Source organism: Apium graveolens, chromosome 4, assembly GCF_009905375.1.
Source record: "Apium graveolens cultivar Ventura chromosome 4, ASM990537v1, whole genome shotgun sequence".
Lineage (NCBI taxonomy): Eukaryota > Viridiplantae > Streptophyta > Magnoliopsida > Apiales > Apiaceae > Apium > Apium graveolens.
The window spans coordinates 255,218,038-255,235,312 of record NC_133650.1 but is presented as its reverse complement, the minus strand read 5'-3'; positions in this window follow the sequence as shown (position 1 = coordinate 255,235,312).

The following is a 17,275-nucleotide window of genomic DNA, read 5'->3' as shown; positions in this document are numbered from 1 at the left end:
AAGGTTGTTAATCTTCTTCTAATCACAACACACACAAGTGATGGCATCCCATTCAACTCCTATCAAACAGACAGGTATACCTGTTAGTCCCTTAACAATATATCAAGAATTACAGAAGGGGGGTTGAATGGAATTCTTGAACCTTTTTCTCGAAATAAAAATGTTCAACTCGATTATAGATATATTCGTTTTGATTAGCACAATGCGGAATGTAAACTTAATTGAATCAAAACATAAGTAACTAAAAACAAGAGTCTTTAAAAACTTTCTGGTGGATTTAAACAATTCCACCAGAGATATATATAATATATCGAGAGGACTCTGTGTGCAGGAATGCTCACAGCTGCTTACAAATGGAACTACTAAGAATACAGGAAATGCTAAAGATTCTGCTTACAAAGATTTCTCTGTTTTTGTGTTTCTCAGCTATCTCAGTTATTTTTCTATTTGCTACTCTCTTGGTTTATATAATACCAAGATTACAAAGTCAAAAAGACTGAACAAATATAAAAACTATCAGTCTTAAGCTTTACTGTTTTTCGTCCTCTATTACCCAGTTAATAGGCTTCCACAGTGTGTTTGTATATATCTCGACGGCTGTGTGTCAGCTTTCACTGTTCAACTGCTGTTTGAATTCTTCATATGATCATCCGTTGACTTTCAGAACATCCGTTGATGGTTTAATTGATCATCCATCAACTGCTATATTAAACATCCGTTAATAGTCATTTGATCATCCGTCGATGGCTTTATTACTCATCCGTCGGTAGCTATTTTGGCACTTGACTCTATTTCACTTATGCAGAATTACAAGACAGCATTTATGTACAATTAATCAACCTATTCTGCATATCTAGTTAAAGTCAACATGACTTATATGCTACTACAGATTCTATACAAAGGTGCATACATAACTGTGCTACAAACTTATTATTACATAAGCTACTCACTCGATGGATAATAAGTTAATCATCCGTCGGGACTATAATGAGTTATCCTTCGGGACTATAATTCTTATCCGTCGAGTGCTACATAATTTCACTAAGTAAAATCTACTTAGATGTTTTGTTTATGAAATCATCAAGTACACAACATATGCACAACAATACCTTGTGTCCCCTATAGTTAGGGTTGCTCATCTTAGTCAGAATAAAAGAATATCAAAGGAATCCAAAATCAAATGATTAAAACTGAAAAGATTTCAAAGCTGATATTTTTGGAGAAAAATGAAATCCAGAAAACAAGATTCTGGAACAAAATGATTAAATGAGTGTTAGAGAGTATATCCTCTAACAAATACATCTTTTGAGAGAGGTCAAAAGAAATTATAGAAAGAGAAGGTATTGCCAAATTCTTAATATTTATCTCCAATTTGAACTCTCCAGTTGACTCACCATCTGATTCTAGACGCTTCTTCATGTTCCAAGGATATCGATAATCTTCATCATCGTCAAATCATTGTAGCCTCCAAAGATTCCACAATAGATGTTTGCAGCTTCCCGAAGTTCCATCCATCTCAACACAACCATCTCAAACGAATGCACCTATCTTAACTTACTCGTTGGTGGTACTATATCCAATAGTCCAACAGGAACTCGATATGAGCTCAATCGTCCTCACATAGCTATACACACTCCTACTCACTCTCGTTTCTAGTTTACTATAACCTCAACTCTGATACCAACCTGTAACGCCCCCAAATCTGGGGTCAAGGGATTTGGTCGTCACAATGAAACCTCAATCCAAATTAACCTGTTAAATTAATAATTAAATGCCAGCGGAAGATATTTATCATCTATGACCCCAACTAATCCAAGATCTTTTAAGGTTACAGTTCTAGAAACAAGATATCCAAATTCCACAAATAAATTTTTCACTTTCTTTTAAAACTCTTTTCAATAAATTCCAATTCAAAACTAAACCCACTAGTATAACTTCGAAATGAAGTATACTAGGCCCAAATAAAATATACAACTATAATATATTATAATATAAACAACTTTACTCAAAAGAACTTACATTAATTCAAAAACCCTGGACCAACTACCTTCCAAAAGCTTCTTCTTTGCTTCCTCGAATTACACAGCTAAACAGTGCAAGCTAATCCTCACTAGAGGTTAAATTTGAAAACAGGCAAGTATGAGCGGAAGAAATACTCAGCAAGTTAATTAAAACATATATAGGGTCGTTTTGATATAAAACCGACATCTACATCAGCACAGAACATTTAAAAATCATAATTGCTTAATCATAAAATTTTAGTTGAGGAACCCCAGAATTGATTCCTTAATTGTATTCAAAACCATTTTGATATTTTTGAGTGAAATGCTTCAGAAATACTTTGAATCTTGACGAGAATAAAACTCGTAAAACAGGGTTTACGGAAATATCGTAAACCACAACAACAAGAAGCAATGATTATGGATTGAATCATAAACTTTACTCAAAACCGAACTCTTCAAATTAATACTTATTTTGCTGTCATATCAAATTAGATATCAATACGAACTTTGATGCTCACAAAACTCATTCTGAAGTCAACATCAATCATCTATACTAATACCGCCTTTGATATTTAATAACAATGTAAGTATCAGCATAAATCAGAATCTGAATCAAAACTGCAATTCACTTTTAATCCAAAACAGAATCAGTTGATAAATCATTTATTCTATGATTAAGAAAACAATTTAGAAAACCATATTTTAGATTGGAACCAATATCATTTCATGTTGTTCCCGATGATCAGTCGCGAAACAACACCGGTATCCCGCAGCCATACCGTAAATATAGGTACTACCTGTATCCCGAAGCCATACGGTACCTATAGGGTGCCATAAAAGGCATAACTAGCCTTGAAAGATATTACAGCTGGACCGATATCTCGATCACCTACGCTGTAACCAGTAACCAGTAACCATTCCAATCTTAAAAACCTTTTTATTGAAAAAGGAGCCAAATTATTCGACATCCTAAATAATTTTATTCCCCCATTCACTTGGACAAGAATACTCGCAACAAAATCATCTTTCTCAAAATCCAAAACATGTATAAATCCAGTAATTTGATAAGTAAAATCACTTAGCTATTCTGAACATAGAATAGCAGAAGAATACTTGCATAAACAGAATCATTTAATTCAGCGATATGTAAAACAATTATCTATTACGAACTGAATAGGGAAAGCAATACTTGCATGATAAGATTCAAAATAAATATCACTTGAACAATAAGTGATGATAGGGATACTTGCATAATATGATTCGAAATAAACGTCACTTGAACGATAAGTAAAGTCAGGGGTACTTGCCTTTGGGTTTTACTAGTTAGCCACACTCGCAAAGACGCATCAATTCTGACATTCTTTCTCAAAACATCACCGTCCTTCTTTTCAACACTTTACTGATATATTGCTCCTGCTATTGCTAGAAGTCAGATATCTAATACCATTCCATCTCATTCTTTATCCAACGTCTTGTCCTGATCACTCAAATGATCCGCATCTATAGTTAGAATATATAACTTTAATCGCCTAAACGATAATCACTCGACGAACTGCGCGTCAACACCTTATCGTCTACCCATACGATAGCCCGCACATAAGATAACAGCCAAACACAGGACTCTTAACCCACATATACACATAGTATAACATATAAACACATAACTCACGTATCACATAATTCATATCACATAAGACTCGGTTCGTCAAAACATTCGACTCGGTGTGTTCAAAACTGAAATCGGATCAAAAATATGATTTATCGATCAATAATTGACTCAGAATGATTTGTAAAATAAGCGACCTTTTGAAACAAAAGGATTTGGGCCTTGAAAGTATTTTTATTGAAAGAGGAATATTTTTCTGAATCTGTACGCGATCGTTTCGTATTAAACGGACGAACGGTTGATTTAATACGAATTTTTGAACATTTTTCGGAATTAAAACGGTCTCCGAATCATTTAATAATTAAATAATAGGGCTTGAATACACGAAAATATTTTTATAATAATTATCGAGCCTGGAAAATAATTTAAAATAATATTATAAAGCTCAAAACTATTTTTAGAAATTTTTAAATCAAGAATAAATAATTAAATCTAATTAAATAATCAATTAAAATTAATTAAAAACTAATTAAATTAATTAATCAATTAATATTTAAATTAATTGACTAATTAAATAATTAATTATCAAATAAAATTAATTAAATAAATAATTTGGATTTATTTTAGAATGGAAAATAATTTTCAGAATTTTAAAATATTGATTTTTGTAATTTAAAATAATAAAAACAATTTTCTAAGAATAAAAAAATAAACAGAATATCAGTTTTAAAGTTATTATAAACAGAAATCCGATTTTTATAAATTTGAAAACAGGAAGGACTAATTTGTAACGTTTACAAAACTACAGGGGTAAAGTAGCAATTTTGCCACCTTCCCCGACGTTCGCCGGCGTCGCCATTGCCGGCGACCCCGAGCTCGCCGGAAAATCTCCTACAAATCCAGAACTCAACAAGAACGTGCAAATTTGTAGCCTAGTTTGCCAGGAACTCAAACATATTATCAAATCAGGAAACTGTTCAGCCAATGACGGGAAAACGAACGGGAAAAATCCCGCCGCCGGTTGGGTCGAATTTTCCGATCAAAGACTTCCAGTGATCGTCTGTTAAAACCAGTGGTACCATTCGATTCTTCTTTCGACAATCTATAATTCTTTGTAGCAATTTCAAGCAATAACCCTTAACCCAGAAAAACCCAATTTTCAATTTAGAACATTCATATCAAGAACCCTAATTTTATTTTCGAGAATCAAACCCCCTTTTCTATATGTTATTGAACTCAGTTTTTGACGTATAATATACCAAATTGACCAGAAAATTATTATCTACATGATGGAATCATCAAATCATCTCAACAACATCAAAAACAAAAATTCATAAATTAATCTATAATTAATTTGAATGAAAATAATTAAATCAGAAAAATACCTTGATTTCTGGGTAAAAACTGATGATTGATTCAGAAAGGAGATTTCGAGAGCTTCGTTTTGATATGCTGCACGCCCGAATCAGAGTTCGATAACGCCTTCGTTTGCGCGTTTGATTTTCCGGAATGTATTTGTTTCTAGGGTTTTTCTCTGTATTTACTGTATTTTTTACTGGTTGCAAATGAATAAACGAAATAAATGAAATAAGAAATAGGCTATTTATATTTACGGAATATTGGTTCCTTCTGGATCATTTTGGATCGTTAAATTAGTTGCTTAACCGCTAAGTAACTACAGAACGATCCAAAAATAGATTACTTAGCCGCTAAGTAACTATAAAAACGATACAATTTAATATCAAATTTGGATAATTATCAAAACCGAGCTTTTTATAAAACACCATATACGAAAATAATGTAAAAATATCCCGTCTCTCGAGAATACGGTTTTGTTGATTCATCGAAATGGTTATCGTACCGTAAATCTTGCGACGGGCCGCGCACGGGTCAAACCGTAATCCGGATCGAAATAGTCAAAACACGGAAAATGTCCGGAATTACCAGATTAGGTTTGAAAGGAGTTTTTGGAAAAGTTTCGGGTTGTAAAAACGTAAAAACGGTTGAAGTTGGACGATTCCTGGATTTATAAAATAATTTTGTAATTACTCAGAAAATAATTAATAAATCCATAAATCATTATAAAAACATATAACAGTCCAAAAATTACCAGAAAAATATCACAATTATCTATATTTTTTTCTGAACATATAAAAATTCAAATACTCACATAATATCACATATAAACACCCAAATATGAATTCCAGTTAACATATAATTCACTAAAATTCACATAAAATCACTTAAACAATTCCAAATAATAATAATAATAATATTTGAAAATATGGGATATTACAAAAGAAGTTGATTTCTTATTTTCTTAAGAACACAGAATTTGTAGCAAGACCAACTTAATTGATACAAATTAAGTTAATTTGAAAATATTGTGCTTGTCGATTATTTATGTGAACACAATATCTCTGCAAAATCTAAACTGCCTTGTTCACCTAAAATCCAAATAAGTTTTTAAAAGTCTAAAAATTAAAAAAAACACATTCACCCCCTCCCCTCCGTGTTGCATTCAATATCTAACAAAAGAATAAAAATTATACATTTAGAGTTATAATGAAATTCAAAAAGGGGAAAGTTGATGAAACCAAAAATAGGTGAAACCAAAGTACCACATAAAATAGTGTTTCACTTATTAATAAAGGTTATTTAATTATAATAAATACAAATATTATAATTAAAATACAATTTCAAAATTCTTATTATTTCATTAAAATATACTATTGAGTCATATAAGAAATAGGATTACTGAGTCAAAATCAATATAAGAATTGTAATTAAAAATGAGTAAAATAATACATATAATATTAGAAGTCATAGAGAAATTAAAGAAGAATATCTGGGTGATACTTAGAAATCAAAAAGTATAATTATAATAGAATTTTACTATTTATACTAAACCAAAATGGCTCAAAATAATATATTTTCAAACAGGAGTCTTCCGGTATGTATATTTATATATGGAATTAAAATGGTCTGGGTGTTACTTAGAAATCAAGAAGTATAATTAAAATAGAATTCTAATAATTATATTAAATAAGGTATATGATTCAAAAAGGCTAAACATATATATATTTATGTTTGTTATATAGAACGTATAATATATTGAATTTGCAATACATAAGGGAATTAGGAATAAAAAGGTTAAAGTCAAAAGTGTGAAATAAAAATAAAATCAAATTTAATAGATTCACGAGACATGTAGAAGTATAAGATAACAAAAATCAAATCAAATTTAACATTGTCATAAAACATGTAGAAGTAATATAAATAAAACCAAACTTAATATAATAAGTATAACGACTCGTGTATTTCTGTATTATTTAAATACATAATTATGGAATTATTAAACAAAATATGTGTATTGGTTTTGACCACTATGTGTTGTTGGATTATTATTTATGTGTGATTTATGAGGCATAGGGTCGTTCGTGTAATTAATTACGGACTTGTATTGAATTGTTTTCACTTTTAAAAGTGGATTTAATACAAGTTTATTTGTGTAAATATGTGGATTATCTCTAAAATTGTTTTTATGAATTTATAATTTCAATAATTATTTTTAGGACTTTGTAAAATTGAGAAACCAGTATTTTATCAATTATTTAGCCCTGTATGATTTTCTAATTGCATTTATTCGTAAAATCTGTATTTAATTCCCGAATTCTTCAAAAATTATGGAACTCATATTTATCTAAGTTGGGAATACTCCGGGAATTTTAAAATTATTTCAGGAATTTTCGGGATTAATTTCATCCGCGTGTTGATTCGTTTAATCAATAAAAGCGGGTATAAATGGCATTTCAGAAATTGTTTTAAAATTTCGAGATTTACGTTTTTATTAACTTCGGGATATTTATAACATTTTAAGACTGTTTCCGTAATTTTCTGAATTCAATTTAGGTGCGACTCGGTTCGCTAAAATTGAATTTCGGGTTCAAAGCACGTTTTAAAAATAATTTAAAAATTTGTTTGAAAATTTATATTTTATTAGTTTTCAATTATCTCGAGAATTCTTAGCTATTCTCGCAATTTTTGGGTTATGTCTAACCATGCATTGTTTATTAAATCGTTAAATTGCGGAGTCGGATCAGGATAATAATCGGATAAATATTATTGTTCTTATCTCCTTATCTCTTATCCTCCTTTTTCCCTCATCTCCTGGCAGTTTTTTTTACTCATTTCCTATGTCGTTTCATCTGGAATCTCTCTGATCAGTTTCCTCCGATCTCTCAGCAACTTTCTCTCACGAAATCTCTCCCTCTAACGAATCTCTGCTTCTCTGGTTTTGGTTCTTGTTTCCCTTTCTTCTCCCTCGTTGCTGCGGTAAAGCTTGTTTTCCGGCCGTTTTTTCCGGATTCTTGCTTAGCTTCAGTGATATTAACCTCTAATTGTATATATACATATATGTGTGTACTGTATATGTGTGTAGTGTGTGTAAATGTGTGTGTCTTAACCAGTGTGTGTGTGCGCTGTGGGGATGTATTGTGCGTGTATGTGCCCCTGTAATTATGTTGTGTATATTCCTGTTGGTGGCTGGTTGTTTGCTGCCTTCTGTTTCACGATCATGTCCTGTTTTTCCGATTAGCGCGTGTTGTGCGCGTGTGCCTGTTTGGCCGAGTTTTATTTTTAATTTTATTTGTATTCCCTACAGGAAATTTACTTGAGTAATATTTGTGAAATAACACATATTTCGTGCGGGAAATGATTGTAATTTATCGGTGGAATTTATTTGGAAACCCGAATTTTATCGGGAACCAATAAATTTTGCCGCTGTTGACGATGACTTTTAACGAGTCGACAGTGGACCGTGATGACGCGGTTCTGAGTCCTAATATTTTAAGATAAATAAAAATAAAATATGAATAATAATAATAATAATTAGTTGATTTAAATCGGTGGTTGAGAAATTGTGAAATGTAGATTGGTTTGGACTGAATTGATTGGTTGTGATTTGACGTCGAGTTGTTCGACGGGTAGGCCGATAAACATAGGAGGTGCAGCCCGAATTTTTGGAAATTAAATTCGGAAGTTCGGGACATACCCTGTAATTGTCGGAACATCGAACGAGTATAAATAAGTATATACATATGTTCTGTGCGGAACGTGATTGTAAGTTGTGGTGAATGTTTTGTTAAAACCCAATAACCCTAATTTCGTAAAATGACAAGTATACGTATTTTCTGGAAACGAACACCAAACCAATTTCTCGAGAACGTGAACCTTGACTATTGGGTGTGTTATTGTATTGTAATAATGTATACAATTACAAGTCGGGTTTGAATATCGTTGGGTAAAATTGGTGTCGAGGATATGTCAAGCATACCTAGAGGCCTAACTGTTAGGGCGAAATCACGCACTAATATTCACGCAAGTATACGCGTTCGCAAGTAACATAGAATACTTTCTAGTTCGTTCCCACATAGACTCAGACTAAATTATTGTCTAATTAAACTCACTCACCAATATATGATTACTTCTCAATGTTAAGACACTAACACTTAAGATTGTTGATTAAATATTAACTATAATTAACTACTTAATTAATCACTTACTTAACACTTCAAATTATCAATAATAAAACACTCATGAGATCACAACTTCATTATTACTTCCTTCAATAGCCATTGTTATTACCTTTAGCATGTGACAGTGATGATATTAATCGAATAACACGAAACTGATAAAAGCCAACTTTCATTGTACTAATACCATTCTACCAAGCATCCACAATTAAGATAAAAGTTGAATAGTCATCAATTATGTTGAGTTCCTATATGTCTACAGAAATTGACAACACAACAATTTAAGCACAAGTTATTCCTTTTGATTACATAGGGCAAATAAAACTGTTAGAGTTACCCACTAATCATGCACAACATACATGAACCTATGCTAGCATGGCAAGTTCTAAATCTCAAGATCCACCGTCGCTTCGCAAGAGATTAACACCCTATCTTATATGTTCGCGACGCACATAAGACGAATACGAACAACCAATACTAGATATCATACAATCATCACACACTAAAGTATTAAACAATTAACTAAAGAATTCCGTAATAAATCCGTTGCAACCCCATGATCACGATTAGCCCATAATAGCACTTATCGTCATCATGGGTTCATATGAAATCATGATAAACAAACACAAGAAAATAATAACTAAACTAATTATATTAAAATAGAGTACGTCACAAGAGTAAATAAGTTCAAAGTAAGAAAACTAGCATCCAACGTTACAACGAAACAAGAATCACAAGAAAATATGCTTCCTCTTCGTTGCGGTGTGCTAAATCGGTCTTCTTCCTTATCTCCTTCGCTCCTTGCGTAAAAACACAATCTTCTTCAATCCACACTTGTGAAAACGTCTCAAATCTACTTATATAATAGTCCCATAAAACTCAGATTACATAGAAGTGGAAACCAAACAGAAGTAGAAGTCCTGAAATAATATATTTTTTTCCCCGACCCTGCGCGGCCGCTCAGCATAGCTGAGCGGGCGCTCAGCTTGCTGCGCGGCTGCTCAGCAATGCTGCGCGGCTGCTCAGCAATGCTGAGCGGGCGCTCAGACCTCTACTGGAAAAAATCTGATTTTGCTCCGTTTCTTCGCCGTAATCTGCCCGTTTCTTTCCTCTCGCAATGGTGAACACATGCCAAGGCTTATTCTTGATGATTCCTCCCCCGAAATGCAACTAATACCCTGAAATGCAGAAACACTAGAAAAACGCATCAAATACACAAAATACTTGATTTCAAGACACCAATTTAAGCCATTTTAAGACGTTCTAAGTGGTATAAAATGCCACTTATCACACCCCCAAACTTAAATCGATGCTTGTCCTCAAGCGTCACAGACTCAAAAACAAATAAAAACATGCATGAATGTAATCTATATGAAAATGCAGCGATCCCCCTTTCTACAATTAACCAACCAAATTGCAACATCTTAACAAATGCAGTTAGACAACTAAAGATCAATAAACTCATGCAAACGGACATACAGCCAGAAACGTGGTGTGTGCAAATGCTTAACAGATATGCTTCGGAACTAGACCAATTATTATGACTTGACTATCCTCAAGGCAATCACATGATTATACAGAGAATAAAAATTCTAGGCACAAAGTGATATTCAACACTACAAGAATTCTGGAGCTTATTACGGAATCGTGCTTTTTATTCACAACACAAATGCTTAATTGACCGTGCAATGAGTGAGGTCCACAAAAGACTTATACAATGGTATCCATGTAACGAGCGTTAGGTTAGCGGATCCCAGACTCTAAAATCCTTAGGTCACTAGGCATAAAGTCCCCAAAGAACTTAATAACTCGAATACCAAAGAGCCCACACTTGATCAATTATGCATAAAGTAAATATTATATATATATATTTTTTTCTAACTTCTGAGCAAGTGCGTTTTGCTCCATCTTGCTCAACCTTAGACTACTCGCACCATATGCGAGCCGGCTACTAGCCATTTGACGCCTAGCCACAACTAGCAACGAATTCCAAATTTTTTTTTCCTCCAAATTTTTTTTCTTTTTCATGCCTTTATCACTAAGAACCTATTATCAAATTCTAAGCATAATAAATAGATTGACCTCGAAAATAACCAAATCATAACAACAATCTAGCCCTTACGCATTCTCTAAGATTTAGTGGAATTACAAGTGTTTCTAGCATGCATATCAACCTACACGACTTAATATCACTTTAATGCTATCACTACACTCGCATCAATATCACAATTCAGTCGATAAATCATTGCAAAAGGGATCATGGTAAATGCATGAGCTACATGACATACATAACAAAAAAAACTATATGGCATAAATTATGCAACTATATGAACTAAGCTATCATGAATATGCAGCTATATGACACACACACAATATTCCTTAACTACCACCCCCAAACTTAAAATCTTCACTGTCTTCAGTGAAGGTAGTAGAAAGGAACACAGGGTATACCTACTCGGAGTCATCATCATCATCACCCTCAGTGGGTGGAGTATCAGGCGGCGGGTATGCAGAGTCCTCACCAAAAACTGGCCACTGGATATCAGCTCCAAGGCCCCAAAAAGCAGTCCCTAACGCAAGGGTGAGCTCCTGAGCAAATCTGCTCTGTGTCTCGTACATAGCATCCATCCGCCGTGTAAGCCTCCTATACTGGGCATCAACCATCCCAGCACCCTCCTGAGCTCTCGAAGAACCAGCCTCATCATGCCCTGGCCTATCCATAGTAGCACCTCATGCTGGACGCCCTCCTGGAAGACGATAACCCAGCCCATGCTCCTCAGGCTCACCACCGGTCCACTCCTGCATCCCATTCAGCGTCCCAGAATCAATCGGAGCTGCCGACAACTGCAACTGCTCATGAGCCGGCCAGTTCACTCCCACTGCTTGGCATAGCTTTATAACCGTGGATGCATAAGGGATGTTCATATGCTTCGCTCCCCTCAAAAACTTCAGAATTCCTTGGTAGATAAACTCACCAAGGTCCACATAGTACTCCTCATTCAGAATTCCCCACAACAATTGTGCTCTCTCAACTGTGACCTCGTGTGCATGCGAAGAAGGCAAAATATTAACACAAATAAATGCATTCCATGCACGGGCATACCTGTTCATGGCGATCGCCGGAAAGGGATGATACTCATTAGTGCCGGTCCTGAAGGTCCAAACTGTGCCCGGTCGACAGAGAGTCGCATAAATCAAATCCAAGTCAAAATCCTCAGCAGTCTTTTCATTCCAGTTCTCCTCCTCGGGTTTCCTCTCTCGCTGGCCAATCACACGGCGAATCGCCGCAGGGTGATAATCAACTGTCAGCCCTCGGACCACAGAAAACCCATTCTTTTCGGCCTTCGCGTTTGCGTAGAACTCGCGAACAACGCTCATCGGTACCGCCTCGGGTAACTCACAAAAAGCTATCCACCCCTTCTCTGCAATCATGGGCAGCAACTCACCATCCCTCCCTGATGGTAAAAACCCTCTCTCCTTCAGAATCGGCTTCCCCAACAGCCTAGTGTACTCCTCCTCCGCGGCTCTGTCAGTTAACCGAGGCCTTGCAGCAGTACCCCTCGATGAATCAACAGTAGGAACTGTGCTGCTGCTGTCAATAGTGTGTGCTCTCTTGGGTGCCATTTGATTCATGAATAAAAATTTGTAAGAACTGAGTTTTGGTGCTTGGGAGAGAAATTAAGTGTAGGAAGTTTGTGGGAGATATGTAGGATATGTGTATGTATATAGGGTGTGGAGTTGGTTAAATTAGATTAGGAGTGGGGTTGAGGGATAAAATTATGGGGTAATGGGAAAAGAATTCGTGGGTTTATGGGCTGTGATGGGTTTTTGTGTTTTTGTTTTTTTTTTTTTTCTGAACTGTAAAAAAAATTCTGGTACTCGACCCCTAAGCGGTCGCTCAGCGAAGCTGAGCGGGCGCTCAGCTTGCTGCGCGGTCGCTCAGCAAAGCTGAGCGGGCGCTCAGGGGGTCACTGGAAAAAATTTTTCAGCCCCTGTTTTCTGATTTTTTTTTGTGATTTTGGATAGGTTATTAACTTCTAAGGGTTCCTATAACAACAATTCATGGGTTGCCTCCCACGCAGCACTTCTTTTTCGTCATTAGCTTGACATTTCGTACCCTTCTCAAGTAGTCAACAAAATTGCACTAACCACTTCTCGGTTTGCCATGTCCCCATAGTAGTGCTTCAAACGCTGACCGTTAACCTTGAATGCTTGGTCCGGATCATTCTCAAAAATTTCCACCGCTCCATGTGGAAACACAGTTTTGACGATAAAAGGCCCAGACCACCTCGATTTCAACTTCCCTGGAAAAAGTCGGAGCCGAGAGTTGAATAAGAGAACTTGTTGCCCCGGCATAAATAACTTAGGATGTAGCTTCCTATCGTTCCACCTCTTCAGCTTTTCCTTATACATTTTGTTATTCTCGTACGCTTGAAGTCGAAATTCATCAAGTTCATTAAGCTGAAGCATTCTTTTCTTACCAGCTGCATCTAAATCCAGGTTCAACTTTTTCAATGCCCAGTAAGCCTTATGCTCAAGCTCCGCAGGTAGATGACATCCCTTACCGTACACCAACTGAAACGGGGACATACCAAGTGGAGTTTTGTATGCTGTTCTGTAAGCCCAAACAGCTTCAACGAGCTTTAAAGACCAATCCTTCCTTGACGGACAAACAACCTTCTCTAGAATGCGCTTTATCTCTCTGTTAGACACTTCCGCTTGACCATTTGTTTACAGATGATAGGCAGTAGCTACTCGATGATTCACATTATAATGCTGCATTATAGAAGTGAACTTACGGTTGCAGAAATACGATCCTTCATCACTTATGATTACCCGAGGTGTTTCAAACCTTGTGAAAATTAGCTTATGAAGAAAATTTAGCACTGCCTTTGCATCATTTGTCGGTAAAGCTTTAACTTCGACCCATTTTGAGACATAATCGACTGCCAGCAAGATGTACTGATTATTGCAAGACAAGATAAAAGGCCCCATGAAATCGATTCCCCAAACATCAAAGACCTCGACTTCAAGCATCACATTTAATGGCATCTCATCCTTCCTTGTCAAATTTCCCACTCTTTGGCAACGATCACACCTTAAAACAAACTGATGAGCATCCTTGAACAAAGTAGGCCAAAAAAAACCTGCTTGCAGAATACGAGCTGTCGTCTTCTCACCACCATAGTGTCCACCATAAACCGTGGAATGGCAGTCTCGTAATATCCCCTCCGTCTCACAGAACAGGATACATCTCCTGATGATCTGGTCAGCTCCCTGTCTAAACAAATATGGTTCATCCCACATATACCACTTCACCTCATGCAGAAACTTCTTCTTTTGAGTGGATGTCAAATTAGGAGGCATTACATTGCTGACGAGATAGTTTATAATATCTGCAAACCATGGTTCTTCCTCCTGAATTGCAAACAACTGCTCATCCGGAAAAGATTCATTGATTAACGTCCTATCTTGTGAAGTAGAATCGGGATTCTCCAACCTAGAGAGATGGTCAGCTACTTGATTCTCAGTACCTTTTCTATCCTTGATCTCTAACTCAAATTCCTGAAGTAAAAGCACCCAACGAATGAGTCTCGGCTTCGAATCTTACTTGGAAACCAGATAGCGAATAGCCGCATGATCAGTGAATACTGTTACTTTCGAACCAAGTAGATAAGATCGAAATTTCTCGAAACCAAAGACTATAGCCAAAAGCTCCTTCTCAGTAGTGGTGTAGTTCAATTGGGCCCCATTTAAAGTCTTACTCGCATAGTAGACCACATGGAAGAGATTTTTCTTGCGCTGTCCCAGAACTGCACCTACCGCATAATCACTCGCATCACACATCATCTCAAACGGTTCTGTCCAATCTGGTGCTGTAATAACTGGTGCAGTGATCAAACTCTTCTTGAGAGTCTCGAATGCTGCCAAACATTCATCATCAAATTTGAAAAGCACATCTTTCTCAAGCAAATTGCACAACGGCTTAGATATCTTTGAAAAGTCCTTGATGAATCGCCGATAAAAACCCGCATGACCAAGAAAACTACGGATTCCTTTCACAGAGTTAGGTGGGGGAAGATTTTCAATGACTCCCACCTTGGCCTTGTCCACCTCCAGACCCTTGTTAGAGACCTTATGCCCAAGAATAATGCCTTCACGCACCATAAAATGACATTTCTCCCAATTGAGCACCAAATTAGTTTCCACGCATCTTTTGAGTATGGCGCGCAGATTATTCAAACATTCATCATATGAATGTCCAAAGACGGAGAAGTCGTCCATGAACACTTCGACATTATTTCCAATCATGTCAGAGAATATAGCCATCATACATCTCTGAAAAGTGGCCGGGGCGCCACATAACCCAAACGAAACTCTGCGAAAAGCAAATGTGCCCAATGGACAAGTGAAGGTAGTCTTTTCCTGATCCTCTGGTGCAATACAAATCTGATTATACCCTGAATAATCATCCAGAAGACAAAAAGACTCATGACCCGCCAACCTGTCAAGCATCTGATCAATAAATGGAAGAGGGAAGTGATCCTTCCTTGTGGCTTTGTTCAATTTTCTATAATCCATGCATACTCTCCATCCTGTAACTGTTCGAGTGGGGATGAGCTCATTCTTTTCATTTGCAACCACAGTGATACCTCCTTTCTTAGGTACACATTGTACGGGGCTCACCCACGAGCTGTCAGAAATAGGATAAATGATGTCTGCATCCAGCCATTTCAGAATTTCTTTCTTCACCACCTCCTTCATGATGGGATTAAGTCTTCGCTGCTGTTCCACAGTTGGCTTACTACCTTCCTCTAGCAGAATTTTATGCATACAATATGAAGGACTTATCCCCTTGATGTCTGCTATGGTCCATCCAATAGCCGATTTGAATTCTCTCAAAATCCTTAAGAGCTTGTCTTCCTAACTACCTGAAAGGTCAGATGAAATAATAACAGGTAACGTAGATGAATCACCTAAAAAAGCATACCTCAAGTGTTCAGGTAATGGCTTGAGCTCCAAGGTAGGTGCTTCCTCTATTGATGGTTTGAGCTTTCCTTCAGCATTCTTAAGGTCAGAAGTACCAAGAGATTCAAACGACATGTCCAGCTTTCGCTTCCAGGGAGAAGCGTTCAGATATTGTAATTGCTCGTTGCCATCTTCATCATCACTGTCAAAATCCCCCACTAAGGCCTTTTCCAATGCATCAGACATTAACATGCGATCGAGTTCCGAAGTAATCGCAGAATCAATCACATCTACTTTTAAGCACTCCTCATCTTCTGTAGGGAATTTCATTGCCTTGAATACGTTGAAGGTCACATCCTGCTCTTGTACCCGCATAGTAAGTTCACCTTTTTGCACATCTATCAAGGTACGGCCAGTAGCCAAGAAAGGTCTTCCCAAGATTATGGGAATCTTCTTATCTTCCTCAAAATCCAGAATAACAAAATCTGCAGGAAAGAAGAGCTTATCCACCTTGACGAGCACATCCTCCACTATGCCCCTTGGGTAAGTAATGGAACGATCAGCCAATTGTAGAGACATGTATGTGGGTTTTGGATCAGGCAGGTCCAACTTTTTAAAGATCGACAACGGCATCAGATTAATGCTTGCTCCCAAATCACAAAGGCACTTGTCAAAAGTCAGATTGCCAATGGTGCAAGGAATGGTGAAGCTTCCTGGATCTTTCAGTTTTGGTGGTAACTTTTGCTGCAGAACAGTGCTGCATTCTTCCGTGAGAGTAACGGTTTCAAGGTCGTCCAGTTTCACCTTCCTTGAAAGAATAGTCTTCATAAACTTTGCATAACTAGGCATTTGCTCCAGAGCCTCAGCGAAAGGTATATTGATGTGAAGTTTCTTGAACACCTCCAGAAACTTCCCGAACTGTCTATCCAGCTTTTGTTGCTGCAATCTTTTAGGAAAAGGTGGTGGAGGATAGAGCTGTTTCTCCCCTGTATTAGCCTCAGGCAGAGTGTGTTCAACAGTAGTCTTCCTTGGTTCCGCCGCTTTCTCCTTTTGCTTAGATTCTTCATCACTAATTTCAGCTTCTCCTTCTTTTGCCTTTTCAGCATCAGCAACTTTTCCAGACCTTAAGGTAATAGCCTTGACTTGCTCTTTAACTTCCTTCC